This window comes from Protopterus annectens, chromosome 5.part0 (genome assembly GCF_019279795.1).
Source record: "Protopterus annectens isolate FY-2018-M chromosome 5.part0, PAN1.0, whole genome shotgun sequence".
NCBI lineage: Eukaryota > Metazoa > Chordata > Ceratodontiformes > Protopteridae > Protopterus > Protopterus annectens.
Window position 1 is genome coordinate 1,530,141,697 of NC_056735.1, and position 16,096 is coordinate 1,530,157,792.

The window sequence follows — 16,096 nt, forward strand, 5'->3', positions numbered from 1 at the left end:
CCACCATACTACCTCCTTGACATATACAAACCCAATAAAAACATTGGAAAATACCTTTATAAATACTCCATAGCCCATGCTTGGTACTTACTCCCTCTCAAGATAAGAAGCACTCCTCAAAAATACCTGTTCAAACAAGAACTTAAACTTTATCTACAAAAGACGTGATCCTGCCCTTGTTAAACCCCCACTTGAGTTATTCTCCCTTCTTATCTACATAATTTCTTTTTCCTCATATACCCTGCACCCATACCTCTCAACCTGGAAACATCAAAAATCTGGACAAGGCCCATGAAAAATAGGTACAAATCTGTACGCTGATTAACATTCAATTTGCATACATAATTATGCAGCCCCACCCACTCCAATGGAATTGTGGGATGCCAACTTTCAAATGCAAACTGAATAACAGATCATCAAAATATGGCACCTCACCAGAGTTCCCTGCAGCCATTCTAATGTCCCTTCACCTAGCGATTTCTCCCCATTTACCATAAACACTAATGTGTGCATCCTGCTTTACGTCTACAATGATTATTTGGATTTTATTTTTACATTTTGCAGCACAACAATGTACAAAACACTAACAGACATCTGCTAAACAAAGCAATACTGTCTCACAATGAAAATAGACTTGGCATTAAAACTTCTCTGCCCTTGAAACTCACATTCATTGAAATAGCATTGAAACCGCACACCACATCCAAAGAAAATGCATCTGGCCAGTGGTGAATAAAGATTACCTTTGGGCTGTTTTCAAATCATTGGCACCTTGCACACAAAACAAGAAACATACATGTGTTCTTTTCTTTGATACACCTTCCTGACTTTATTAAGTTATATTCCTTGTATAATACAGCACACGTGTTAGACAGAGCACATTTTAAATTTATTGTTTGAACATTTTTCCAGTTGGCTGTACTGTAGGCAATGAAACAAAATGCACGAGCCAGTAATGACAAAACTGTCCAATTCAGAACATTTCCATCATAAAAGTCTACTTCTGCACCCACACTACAAATAGAATGACAGTAGTGTAAGCCACGGGCATCTTGCTCAGTTTCTTGCACTTATTTTCAACTTCATTTTTTTTTCTTTGGGGGGGCAAAAGGTCAAAAACCAGGGACACATTTTAAACATTACTTGTATAATTTTGGAAAGTTGCTAGAATAAAATGTGTTACCACCATGCATGTCACTAGCAAGTCTTGAACCCAGGTCCCTATGCACTACAGTCAGAGCAACATACCACTATGCCAGGTCAGCAGTTTCCTGAAGCAAGGGAAGACTGAAACCTAATGGTTATCATTTAGTGAATTCATTTCTCACTTCTCATCATAGCTGTCAACCTCTTAACACAAACAAACTGGACAAACACTGCCAATAATGGGTGAATACAAATTCAATTCTCATTTCTCATCATAGCTCTCAACTCTTAGAACAAAACACCTGTACAAAGCTCACCAGTGGTGGTGGCTAGGGACTTACCACAGACACATTTTAAACATTGCTTATATAATTTTGGAAAGTTGCTAGAATAAAATGTTGTGTTACCACCATTCATTTCACTGGCAAGTCTTGAACCCAGGACCCTATGCACTACAATCAGAACAACATACCACTATGCCAAATCAGCACTCCCCTAAATAATGGCTATCATGTAGTGAATTCAGTTCTCACTTGTCACCATAGCTCTCTACCTCTTAGCACAAAAAAACCTGGACAAAGCCAATAATGGGGGAATACAAATTCAGTTCTCACTCACCAATAGCTCTGAACTTTAAACACAAAAAACCCTGGACAAACAACAAAGCCAGTAATGAGGGAATACAAATTCTGTTCACTTCTCAATCTCACTATAGGCTTAGCTCTCAACTCTTAGCACAAACAATCGAGACAAAGCTCAGAAATGGTGGAGGCTAGGGACTTTAGGCTCTTTTTACCCTGTACCAGAGGTACAGGGTTTGAGCCTGAATAACTCTCGCCACCAGGTGTATTACATGGGGGCATTTTCACACACACATGCACCCCCCCTTGATAAGTGCACTTACTACTTGATTCAATGAGTGCTAATAACAACGACCAAATGCTGCTAATAAATACATCCAAAATGAGCTGCTGCGCCCCCAACGATAATACTGGAGACCAAAAAGTAATCCAAATGAGTTCTTGTTTCCTGCCCTGATGGAGCTGATGTCAGCTCCCAATGAGTTCTTGTTTCCTGCCCTGATGGAGTTGATGTCAGCTCCGACAGTGTGCCACTCGGGAATCGTGGCACCCCTTCATTTGGACCCCAAAACTCAGTAAAAACCATGTAATTGTATGGTTGAGAGGTATGCCTGCACCTTGACATCATTATGGTATTTCACTAAATTTCATGCTCTGTTTTTTTAATATGTAATATTTATAGATTTGTTACCTGTTAGATTTATGTTATGTCAGGCTATTACTTGTTAGTAGACTTATGTTACCTGTTGATTATATCTTTGTAACTTTTGTAATAATTGTTAATTTTCTTTAGCTTTTCTCCTTGGGTCTCCACTGAAAATGGGCCCCTGGCTCAGCGGGACTAACCCAGTTTACCAATGTCAATAAATAAATAAATAAATAAATAAGTAAATAAATAAACAAACAAACAAATAAATAAATAAATAAATAAACAAATAAATAAATGCCTTAGCCAGGTCCAGATAGAAGGTACCCATAGTTTTCCCCTCATCTAATGCCTTGGTGACCTTCTCAAATCTGCCCACCAGGTTTAGTAGGTATGACCTTCCCTTGGCAAAGCCAAACTGTATTGGGTTCATTGACTGAAGGTTGTCTATGTCTTTGTTGATCATGTCCATGATAATTTGTTCAATGGGTTTACTTATTGGACTAGTCAGTCAAAGTGGTCTGTAGTTTCCAGAGTTGGTAGATGGTCCACCATTGTGAAGTGAGATAACCATAGCAGTCCTCCATTCACATTGTACTTAGCCAGTTTTGAGACTGTATTTAGAAAGTGACTCAAGTTGTCCTGATAGGTCATATTCCATGATATTTAGGAGGCATCCTGGAATATTGTTGAGGTCCACTGAGGCTGTGTTTTTGGCCTTAGCAAGTGCCGTCAGATCCTTCTCCCTGTTAATAGTGAGGGGGTTATGCTAGTAGGTATTTCATGGGTGGAGGAGGGATGGAGTGGGAGTGGTGAAGTTTGAGCTGAATATGTTGCTTTACTCAGTGAAGATGGCACCACTGACCACCAGTTCAGCACACTAATGTGTGCTGCCTTTGAGGTTTTGGACTGAGCTACAGGAGGCCTTGTGGTTGTCTTTAGCCTGTGAGGTTATCTTGACCTCATAAATGGCCTTGTTTGACTTCAGTAGTCCACTTAGTTTCCTGTTTAGATTAATTAGAGAGCTCCTACCATTATGGGAGTTGCTTTTCCTAATTTTAGCCATGACTTTTTATTTTTGTTATATTCCTTATTAAGGTTAGGATTTTACTAGTGTGGTTTGTTTTTAGATTTTGTTTTGGGATTACTTCTAGAAGGTACAGTAATATCTGTTCAGCCATTTACATGGATGTAGAGGGTATCTGTGAACAATTACTGTGAACTCAGGGTTTGGAGGGGTATTGAATTTTGAGAAACTGTTGCTTAATAGGATATAGTTTGCTTTTGGATAGTTCATAACAAAGTTTAATGGGGTTACTGAGCTGATTTTTATTTCGAAGGAGACAGCTTTGCCATCCAACCTCACCAGTGAGGACATGGCAATGGTGGTGGTGGGGGGGGTGCAGTGCTGTCCCATATTTGTGAGTACCAGGTCCAGTATTTTGAATCTCTGGTGGGTTTGTACACTATCTGGTCACAGGTATTTGTGTTAATAAAATCCAGGAATCATTGTGCCTGCAAGTATGAGGCAGTGTATGTTTCCTAGTCTATAGAGGGTTAGTTAACGTTGCCCATGAATAAGGTATTTGGCAATGGTGAGTGTCTCCAGTAGGTTTAGGTAGGTATGAGTGACTGGATTCTAGGGACATAGAGGGTGACCTATAGTTTGCTAGGATGTGGTATGGGACTTTGTCTATGGTGATTTGCATGTGGATAAATTCCACAGCATCATCCTGTATAACCAGCATAGGGTTATGTGTGCTGCTAATATAGATTGAGACACCTCCTCTTTTTTCCCATCTGTGCAGCTGATAGTCTAAATGTGTGGAAGGCACTGAAGCTGTGCACTACTAGAGAACTTTCTGCAGATTAAAACCATGTCTTATAATGGCCCAAATGTCTATATTCTTCAGTGTGAGGATATGTTGTAGGATTTGGAGTTTTTTGTTTAGCCACATAGCATTGAGCAGTAACACCTTTAGGTTTCTTCGAGTTGTATTTGCTCTGTTGGTAGGTTTGTCAATTTGGCATTGCCTAAAAAGGCTCTAAGGGTGTGGAAAACGTTTTAGCCAATATTTGGTTGCCTAGGGAAGACAGGTGCAGCCTATCCTTTGACAAGCAACATGGTTTGTTAACTATGATTTCCTTTGCTGACAAATGTTACATTTCTTCTGTAAAGACAATAGAAACTAAGCCAATTATTGAAGTTAGTCTCTTTTGTTTGTACTATGGCATCATCCTTGGTGAGGGTAGAATGCTGCTCAATGCAAGGCATATACCTGTCGGAGACACATATTCAGAGAGAGATCAACAATGTCTCTCCAATTAAACTGATAAGACTGCAAAAATCAAATGTTAAAATGAAGAAAATGCTGGCTGAGTATGCATCTTTGCCAACTAAGAAGAAATTTAGAGGATCTGAAAGAAAATCAAATATGCATAACTTGGCAGATCCTGGCTCTACATAAGCAGCTATCCGTTATCTTCTCCTTGTTCTGTCTGGTGGGTGGGGCATCTGTGTGTCAAACAATGGACTCTGCTATGACAAGAGTTCTGAGAAATGGTTTGCTTGCTTTATGGGCTTTGTTCTTAGGGCTCCACTGGGTGTAGGTGTATGTGTGGTGTTTAGTGTTTTTGGTGAGTGTTTTACAAATTACTGAGGATAGGCATTGCCGATCATAGGCTTAGAAGGTCTTTGAGTTTTGGGAAGATTGCTTTTTAGGGTCTTGGCATAAGATGGTCTATGTGTGTGGTGGACACTATGTGTGGTGGATGTAGTCTGTGTGCTGTTTGTTTGTATGTTTGATGTTTGGCTCCAGTGAAACTGTGCATGTAGATATCACAGTGTGTTTGTTTCTTTAAGGATTTTTAAATCATTATACAATTGCTACATTTTCTCATGATGCCCATATTTCCAAGCTAGCTATAGGATCATTTGGAAATTGCATATCCATGTTGTCCTACCCGGTGTTTGAGTGGGCTACTATAGGTCGTGGACTGGGTTATAAAGAGGTCTCCTTAGGTTGTCTCTGGGGCTTTAACACTATACAGGTTAGATTGTGCTAAGGTTTGATAGTAGTGCTGCTTAATGTGCAAACTAGCTGCTCTAATCTCATTTCCATGCAATGGCTTTGTTTTAGCCAGACTGAGTTGCAGTTTTCAGTTGTAAGGGGAGTTTTATAGATAAAATTTACTTTCTGGATATTTCTGACTGTACAAGGCACTATTAACCTTTTGATATAATAATGACAAGAAAGATTACTTGTGAGTGAAATGCTTTCACAGGCTACCTTGACAAGGCAATTTCAAGTATTAGGGACCTTTAGAATAATTTAAAAGTTAAATCAACAAATAAAGCAGTAACACTCTAAACAGTTAACTGAAGTACACAACAATAAAATAAATCTTGCATGTGCTAAAGACATGAGATTGTTAACTCAGGACGCTGTGAGGGTGCCAAGCAGGTGGGAGTTCTGGGAAAATGAGCAGGAGATAATTTGTTGTAAGGGAGGTTTACTCAAGTGCAATACTGGTTTGCTGAGTGGGCACTTAGTATTATGGACAGATGGAAAACAATGGTTGATAAAGTACTTAAATAGGTTATAAAATAGCCAATAGCAATGAAATAGGAGAAGGAGGAACTCTGGAAGTCAGATTACCTTAAAGGGCAGAAGTCAGAGACACAGCCTTTTAAAACCACAACAAAATAAGGGTGGAGCAGACTTAAAGAACAGGGGGAAAATAGTAACATGATAAAAAGAAAAGCACTGCAAAGCAACTTTAAGCAGGTATAAACAGCTATAAAAAGTACTGAGGCAGAATTTACAATACTGCCTTACTGCTAAGGCACCAGACTATGGAGAAATGTACAAGTAATAGTGTAATAATGACTAAATGAGGCTGAAATCTGCCAGGAGATCACAGCCCTCCCACTACTGTGAACGAAGCTACAAAAATGACTGAGGTCCTGGACTAGGTTCAAAATACAAAAGCTACATATTACATGCATGTAGTTCTACTTAAGGAAATAGAAGTACAGTATGATGTGCACGCAATGCTAAAATCCTGCAGCAATACACAATCTCCACATAACTGCAAATGAAGCTACAAGTCTAAAGTCCCACAACAAGCAAAAAACACGCAAACAGATAACTTTTTGGGCTAAAACTTGGACAAAATGCAGAGAAGTACAAAAAAGTATCACCACACAGGTTGCTATAAGTGCAACTTAAAAGATTTAAGTTAAGCTGGGGTCCCATCTGCTTAAGTTGGTGGTAGCTTAGATGGATGTAAAACATCACACTGCACCTATTGAAAATAGTAGAGGTCCTTTATAAATACCATAATTACAGTACCTACATATTATATATTATTTACAAGTATTTACATCTCTTTGCACTTATTTTTCATCATTTATATAAATTTGTACATACATTCAATTTCTTTATTTACATTCATTGTCCCTCCCCCACCCTTTTTTTCCACAACCAGAATCATATTTTTTCAATATTTCTGAAAATATCCATTTTCCATTAAATTTTATCTCATTCAATCTTTCATTCCATATATCTTTTTATCTATTTTCTTTGCATCTTGTCCTCCTTTATTACCATAATAACCATCATATTTTAACATATCCATATTTATATCCTTTATTCTCTAAATATCGTCTGCAACATTATTTTCACATCATTTTCCCTTAATTGCTTTACCCTTTTTGGCTAAAAAACATATACTGTTGTTTCAACTTCACAACAATAATTACATATTTTTCTTCTATTTTCTTATACGGCATATTTGCTTTTACTGACTTCTTTATCGATAATCTCTATATTCTACATGTTTTTGCACCCCTCTAATCAATTTCATAGTTTTTATTTTTATGCCTAGGTTTTCCCATAGATATACACAGTAATACTTATTCCTTAGTACATGTTGTTTTCTATATCACCTATCTTTATTCTCCATAACATTTTTTTTTTCTTGGTACTCTCTTATTTTCACATTCACACATTTTGTGTCTCTTTTAAATTTACTCATCATATACCATATTTCCTTCTATTTTTTTCATTATTATACTTATCAAATATGTATTTTCTTCTTTTAACCATGTCAAGACTTTATATAGATTTAGTAATGCTGCATAAACTACTGGGTGAACCAAACCCAATCCTCCTTCCTTTTCTTTAACATATAGCACCCCTCTTCACTAGGATTAATTTGGATCTCCATATAAATGAAAACTCATTAGACATTAAAGTCTTTTCATACTTTACAGGAACCATAAGCACACTTGCTAGATAAGCAAATTTTCCCAATAAAATGGAATTGATTAAATGCACTTTCTTTTTAATTTCTATAAATCATTTGGGTTTCTAATACCATGACAGGAATGGACCCCATTCCTAAGTCAAAGTACGATTAATGTTCATGAAATTAGTATTGTTTCAGTCTTTGATGTCAGCCAGAAGTGTTCTTCTCAGCACCCGCATTGTGTCCAGTAATGACTCCTTCTGCAATTCATATGGGGTTACATGGATTAGTAACATATTTAAATATTATCTTAGATTCTTTTTTATAAGACCCTTTGCTCCTACTACTGTTGGAACTGGCTGAGTATCTTTCTTCCACATTGCTCTCATTTCTGCCTGCAGATCCTGATATTTTATGACTTTGTATTTCTCTTAGTACTCAGGACACTGTAATCACTGGGTGTGGTGATTTCAATGATCAATGCTACTTTTGTCTTTTTTTCTTGGATCACTATATCCAGTTTTCCAGCATCTATTTTTTGAACTGTTGGTAATGGGTGATCCCATGTGATATAAACTTCATCATTATCTATGATGCTTTGTGTCTCATGTTTCCACTGTTTTTCAGCCATTTCAATACCATAATGTCTACACAATCCCCAGTGCAACAGTCTCGAGACATTATTATACCTTTCAGTATACAGTCCTTTTACCATTGGTGTGTCACAACAAGCAATTAGATGTGCGACTGTTTACAATTCGGTTTTACAAAACCTACATTTGTCTGTTTCTCATAGGTTCATAGGATGATACTAGACTATTGGCATGGGGGCCCTTATAAGCCTAACCAGGAATTTAGCCCATGTTCCCACAAAGTCAGCACCTGTTTCCCCTCTCCAGCAGGGACACAGATGGGATCCCAGAGGTGTATTTTCTGTTTCCCATCCAGTTGTCCAGGTTCCTCTTAAAGAAGGCTAGAGAGATACTATGGCTTGACACAGAGACAGAGTCTATTCCATAGATGGGGGAATCTCTGAGACAGAAATCTATCCCACCAACAAGTTCTCTTAATGTCACAGACCAGGTTGCGTGAGTGGAGTTTGACTTATGGATATGCAGCAACTCCATCAAGGCTGGGTCTGAGATGGCCTTGTATGCCAGACACATGTCACCTCCGAGCAGTCTGTATGAGACTGAGTAGAGGGACAGGGCTTTTAGCCTATCAGTATAGGACAGGTGTTTGAGACCATGGATTTTCCTGGTCAGGAACCTCTGTGGTCTCTCCAGCTGCTGCATGTGCTTGGCAAGGTACGTGCCGAAGGGGGTACTGTACTCAATAATGGGTCAGATAAGGGAGGAGTACAGGAATGTTATGACCTCCTTGTTCCTGGATGAAATACCCTTACTTATGTGCTGGGCCATGTAGAAAACCTACAGTAAAACATGTTGGTCAAAAGTCAGGTTGCTATCAACCTGGGTGCCCAAGTCCCTCACGACTGATTGTGTGCTTAGTACATTGGTATTAATGTGATAATTAGTGTGGACTCCATTTTCCCCAAAGGGGATAATGATGGGTTTCTTGGCATTCAGTATTGAGGCCATGCTTCTGGCACCAGTCATTTGTTTGGGTAAGGCCATCTTAGAGGATGTTCACATCACTAGGCGAGTTTAAGACAGCACCCAGCTTGCATTCGTCTGTAAACCTGGTCAACCACAGACCACTGGTTTTGGCTTGTACCTCAGAAAAGTATATCCCAAACAGTAGAGGCCCCAAGCCTGATCCTTGGGGTACACCACTCGTTATAGGTTTACTACTAGAGGTGACATTCCCTATTTTGACTGAGTGGGTTCTATCAGTGAGCCAGTTAGCTACCCATCTGGTAACATATGGGTTGATGCCTAGCTGAGAGAGTTTATCTATTATGCCTGAGTGGGAAGTAGTGTTGAAGGCTTTGGCTAGGTCAAGGTAGGTGGTGTACACCCTTTTCCCCTCATCCATGGTTTTAGTGATGGTTCTCCCACATATTCAATGGACTTTGTAAAACAACGTGTACGTAGCCCACTATCATGGGTCACCAATATTAACCTTTCATCTCTTGCTTTGAATTCACCTCTCCTTAACCCTTCTTGCATTCATTTCTGATCAACATGAGGTTCTTACAGAAGTTTTCTATACTTGCAACTATATTTATGCATTTTCCACATTTCTTGCCTTCTCATCTGATCCTTCACATTATATTCTTTCTTTTGTTTTTTTGGCACATCCAGTTGCTGCCTGATTTTTATCTACTTCTGGTTTGATTTCCATTTCTGCTTGATGCTGATATGCTTCTGCTAGAATAAGCAGAGAAGTAATCTTAGATGTATTCTCCTCATGTTTTCTTTCTATATGACAACTTGTATATATTCCTTATTTTTTGCATTATATCTCATTGATTGATTTTAGCTAGCTCAGTACCAAACTTTATACCTAATATATCTATTTCTTCCCTATTAAACTGAATATTTCCTATTTTCCTATTATTACTAATCCTTCGCTTTCATCCATCTTTATACTGAAACCTGTAGCCCTTAAATATTATGTTGCTTAATAACTACCTCAATACATTCTCTATTTTTTGTCTTCAAGACTATACTATCAGCATAAAAGAACATAATTGATACTTTAAATCCTTCTATAGTCGTATATTCTGCTATTCCTAGTGATGTATTTATGTTACTGACAACTGCATTCATAACCAATGAAAATAGAATACTGCTCAGTGGACATCCTTGTCTTATACCACTTCTTATATCTATTTCTTGACTTATCCAACCATTCACCCCTTTATTATTTTCATACACTGAAACAAATTCCTTTATTATTTTCTCTCTTATAGTATAATCATTCATTATATACCACAAAATTCACACTGTATCCTGTCAAATGCTTTGCTTAACTCATTACATCTGAGTGATGCCTCGCATCAATAATTCTAAAACCATGCTATGTACAAGATTTTAAAATATTTCATCTTAAAGCTTACACAATGGCCAACTCAACTGCATTAATATTTGCCCTCTGTCCAGTGCAGATAAATAGATATTATGTGTTGTTTTATATAGCTATAATTTTCACATTTTGCTTACTATCTCAACAAACAAGTGACACAGACAGAACTCCTTAGCATCATTTGAAAGCTCCCAGATAGATTAATAAAATGCTGCTAATAGTATGTGTGTAACTTGAGTGGTTGCTGAGATAAATGTAATAGTACTGTGTTTACTGTGACATATAAAAAGTGATTTAAGACCTAGAACCTAAAGAATACTACCACTATAAAAATAGTTTTGTGTTGAAGAGTTTGTCATTCATACTACTCTCATAAACCTAATGGTTCCAGAGATATGAACATTTGTTTGAAATGTGAGGACATAATTTAATTATGTGAAAAGACTTGCCCCGGGATTCATGAAGCTTGTGCCAGGCGCAGGCGTTGCGTAGGCGGTATAACGCCAAACATGGCCACCGAGCGATTTAGGTATGATCCAATTCCATGTGCACTACCGGCGTACGCCAGATCTGCGCAGCCCTCGGCTTAGGTATGCTAATCACCCCATATGCAGTGCCGCACCATGCAAATGAAGGTACATAGCGATTCATGAAGTGGTGCAGGCGTAAAGTAAGCCCACAGAAATGTAAACCAAAAAACACGGTTTAGATTTTTCCAAACAGAACATCGGAGCTATGAAAGTGGACCAGACTCATGTATTACAAAGTTAACATATGCCAATGGCTAAATATGCAGCCAATGGCATAAGAAAAGATGCACAACACCTACAAAACAACATTTAATGTCATGTCCACAGTAACGCAAAGTACAACCGCAGGGCATGTGTGTGCAAATGGGAACACAAAGAAAATATATACAAATGTCATAAAATTGCAATGTAATACAAATCATGATTTCACCATAATACTCAATGGTATGCATGGTACACCACAACCAAGCTTCAAGGGTTGCTAAGGGTCTGTGACAGTGTTTGGCATGGTAACTAGGAATTAGTAGTCAATGCCATGCAAATGAGGCAGGTAATAGTGAATCGCAAATGTCCCGCTGGACTAAGGATGTACCATATGGCGCAGCGCTACAACACCGAGGAGTGGGTTAGAGGTATACATGACATCAGCAGTGGGGTGTGCTACCATAGCTGTAAGCACATTGGAGCAATGCAAATCCAGCCTGGCTGTTGCTAAGCAAAGCCGCAAGACAGGGGTGGGGAGGTAGGTATAGCATCGTTTAGCTGAGAGCACATATGGTGCCCAAAAGCGCATGTGTATGGGGAGGAAAATGTGCCCGAAACCCGGTAAGTGGATGCACGCGCCGCGCACCATAGCTCAAACAGGAAGGTCAGGGGAAGAAAATAAGGAAATGCTGCAGTAGGGTAATTGGAGTACAACTGAGCAATTAACACCTATTAACTCACAGCGGGCAATCGATGGCAGCTGACAAGTCTGCTCGCAGAAACCTGCAAAACAGGATAGGGGAGGTGTCAAATTGCAAGGAAAAGAGAACTGTCATAGCAGAGCAAAGCAAGCCTGCAGTAGACCAGCCATAGAACACATTACGCAAGATAAGCCAGGTTTAGGAAAATACAAATGAAAGCAGGCTGCTGGATGCATGCCAGAAAATGGGAGGTGAAACATGAAGAAATGTAAAATGTAAAGGGAAGGGCAAGAGGTAATCCATGGCAGCCAAATGTAATTCAGCACCAAAGGCACCACAATAGTAGTTCCTGTCGTAAAACACATAAGATACCCTGTAGCTAAGATCATACATACACACCCTATGACATCATCGGTGTTCACAGCACAATAATATAAAACGTGAAAGCACCCCACACACACCTGTGTATTCCCAAACACTGCACCATAGGTGTAAACATATGGGGAACTTTTACAATGTACATGTTGGGAGCTGCCATAACTGTGATTCATCACCATGTGTTAGAGACTGACGGTGTTGTGGAGGATGATGCTGACAACCACCGCAGGCCCCGGAGGAGGAGAAGAGTGTTCAGACCAAGGGTAACCTACCAGGGGCTACATGATCTGGAGATAATAGAGCATTACAGGGTGGACAGGGACATGTTACAGCAAATAGTTGAGCTGTGCCGGCCACGCCTGAGATCCAGAAACAACAAAGGGGAACCCATCCCAGTGGACACGAAGGTATGTGTAAGCTTGCGAATACTAGCCACAGGTACCTTTCAAAGGCCAACTGGAGATATAATGGGGATCTCACAGGCATCAGCATCCAGGGTACTATACCAATTCCTGGATGCCATGTTACCACATGCGAATGAGCATATGTACTTCCCCCGAACTAAGGAGGAGTTGGCCAGCAATATGAGTCTCTTCCACCATGTGGCACACTACCCAGAGGTACTGGGTGCGATAGACTGCACGCACATACATATCAAGTCACCACCTGGTGAGCATGGTAGGCGCTACATAAACCGCAAGGGGTACCACTCCATCAACTGCCAGGTTGTGTGCAATGGATGTGTGTGCTGGCAGCCCTGGAAGCTACCATGACTCCCACATCTGGCATGCCTCACAGCTGTATCAGGTATTTGTCAGGGGGGACATCCCACATGGCCACCTTGTGGGGGATGCTGGCTATGCACTGGAGCCGTGGATGATGACTCCCATCAGAAATGCACACACACCCATGCAAGAATGCCATAATGAGGCACACGCACAAACCAGAATCATCATAGACCGTGTGTTCAGGATGCTGAAATCACAGCTCCATTGCTTGGACATATCTGGTGGAGCCTTGCAGTACTCTCCAGGCATGTGTGCCCACATCCTCATAGTATGCCATGGATTACCACTTCACAAAGGCGGTGCCTCCACCGACCCTGGAAATTACCGGCCCATTAGCTTGACAAGCCTTATCTGCAAAGCCATGGAGAGGATCATAATGGACCTCATAAATAAAGACATAGGGAATTTGCAGACTTTGGATCCATCCCAGTTTGGCTTTGTCAAAGGCAGATCATGCCTTCTAAACTTGGTTGACTTTTTCGAAACAGTCACCAAAGCCATTGATGAGGGAAAGGCAGTCCATACAGCCTACCTCGATCTGGCAAAGGCCTTTGATACAATACCCCACTCGGGTATCATTGAAAAACTCATCAGCTTAAATGTCAACCCATACATCACAAGATGGGTTGCAAACTGGCTGAGTGACAGAACCCACAGGGTCAGAGTTGCTGGCGCCATGTCAGACTCAAAGCCTGTCACAAGTGGTGTACCACAGGGCTCAGTCCTGGGCCCACTCTTGTTTGGCATCTACTTTCGAAGTACAAGCAAACACAGGAGGGTTATGGCTGACAAAGTTTGCAGATGACTGCAAACTGGCCATAGTAGAAAACACATCTGACACAGATATCCTTCAGAAGGGTCTCACAGAAACGGATAACTGGTGCCAGAGCCATGGCCTAAAGTTAAATGCCAAAAATGCATAGTCATACCCTTCGGAAAACAAGGTTACCCCTAGCTACCAAATAGGTGGCAATCCACTGAGTACAGAAGAAGTTATCAGGGACCTGGGGACCCAGGTTGATAGTAGTCTGTCATTCGACACCCATGTAGCTAAAGTAGTTAGGAAGACCTTCTACATTGCCCACCTTATCATGAAGGGATTCTCATCTAGATCAAGGGAGGTCATAGTCTCCCTATACTCATCACTCATCAGACCAATGATTGAGTACAATGCCCCATTCGAATGTATCTGACCCGACACTTGCAGCAGCTGGAGAGGCCACAAAGTTCCTCACCAAAAGGATAAAGGGTCTCAAACATCTGTCCTATGCTGCCCGACTGAAAGAACTCCAGCTCTATTCAGTCGCTTACCGCTTGCTCAGAGGTGACCTTTGCCTAACATACAAGGCCATGTCAAACCCAGATTTGATGAATATGCTTCACCTCAAAAATCTAGATCCGTCAGAGCCACAAGGCGGAGACTTAAACCTCGACACGGCTATTAATAGGACGTGCTGGAGGGATAGATTCATCACCCAAAGACTCCCTATGCTGTGGAATAAAATCCCGGTATATGTGAGGCAGAGCACCTCGCTGGCCTTGTTCAAGAGAAATCTTGACCAATGGATGGGAGATCGCAGATATACCCCAGGGATTACCTCAGTGTCACTGCTCAACAGAGGCACAGCAAAATAATGGGTATAGTTCCCCATACTAAAGGGGTGGCGTAAGCCACAAAACTATGGGCTAGGCTTGTAAATGCCCTTGGGCAGATAGCCTAGTATGAACCTATGAACCTATGTATGTGCCATGCTACATAATATGATCCTGCGGAAACAGCTGCAGCAGGGACAAAATGGTGAAGGCCCTCACAGCCCACCGCAATTGCCAAGGCCATTACAGGCACAGAGGGATTCAGACCATGAACACCCTGTGCCAGCCCCAGTAAGCAGACTGAGGCGTGCCCAATATGCCTATGCCTTGGCAAAGAGGGAACGTATAGCACATACTCTGACAGTGTAGGCCCCTACGGACTGACACACCTCTCCACCTGCACACACAGTAAAATGGATGGCACACACACACGACCACCTGTAAATTGTAATGTATAGGTGGCCTACTGTGTGAATCCTACATAGGCAGCTCTCAACTATTGTACACACAACAGCTATTGGAACAAGGAATGTCAACACCTGAACAGTACACGCACCTATCAGCATATGTTGGTACTGTGTGTATAGGTTCCTAGGTACATCAGTAGGTACACGCCCGATTGTCAGAGGCCATTCATCAATCGAGGCAAACAGTGTCTGCTGTCGCCACCACATGGAGTAACCAACTGTCGCTCAGTGGAGCAGAGCCAATTGTGGGATCCATGTGTGTAATCACTGTTCCCCACACACTCTGCATGGATTCCCTGGTGCGTTAATGAGGGGCAACATATAATGCAATCATGGATGTAGTGGCAAAGCATGGGGTGTACCCATGACAGGTATCTGTCACCCCAGCATGCTCCACCTACGGTTGTGTTAAGGTGTAGCACATTATAGTGTGTGGCTCACTGTGACATACATACCCAATCCTGGAGCACATCCATTAAACATCATTTGGACATACCATTAATAGGTCTCATCCATATGTAAACTAACTGAGTTACCCATTTGATCGCAGTATGGAGTAACAGCCGTAGTACAGTCCACATACAAAATGTCATAACATGTGTACAAATCCCAGATGCCCAAGTGGTAAATGCAGTGACTGTCGTGCATGTTCCCGGTCCCACGTCCTGCAAGGGATGTAACGTAATCCCGAAGGCATGAATAATGCATGTTGGATGCAGATCATCAGATCATGTTTAGCACATGTTAGCAGGAATATGCGTTGCCCAGTGCTGGTAAGCGTCGTTTAAATATAACTATACGGATATGCGCGAAACAGG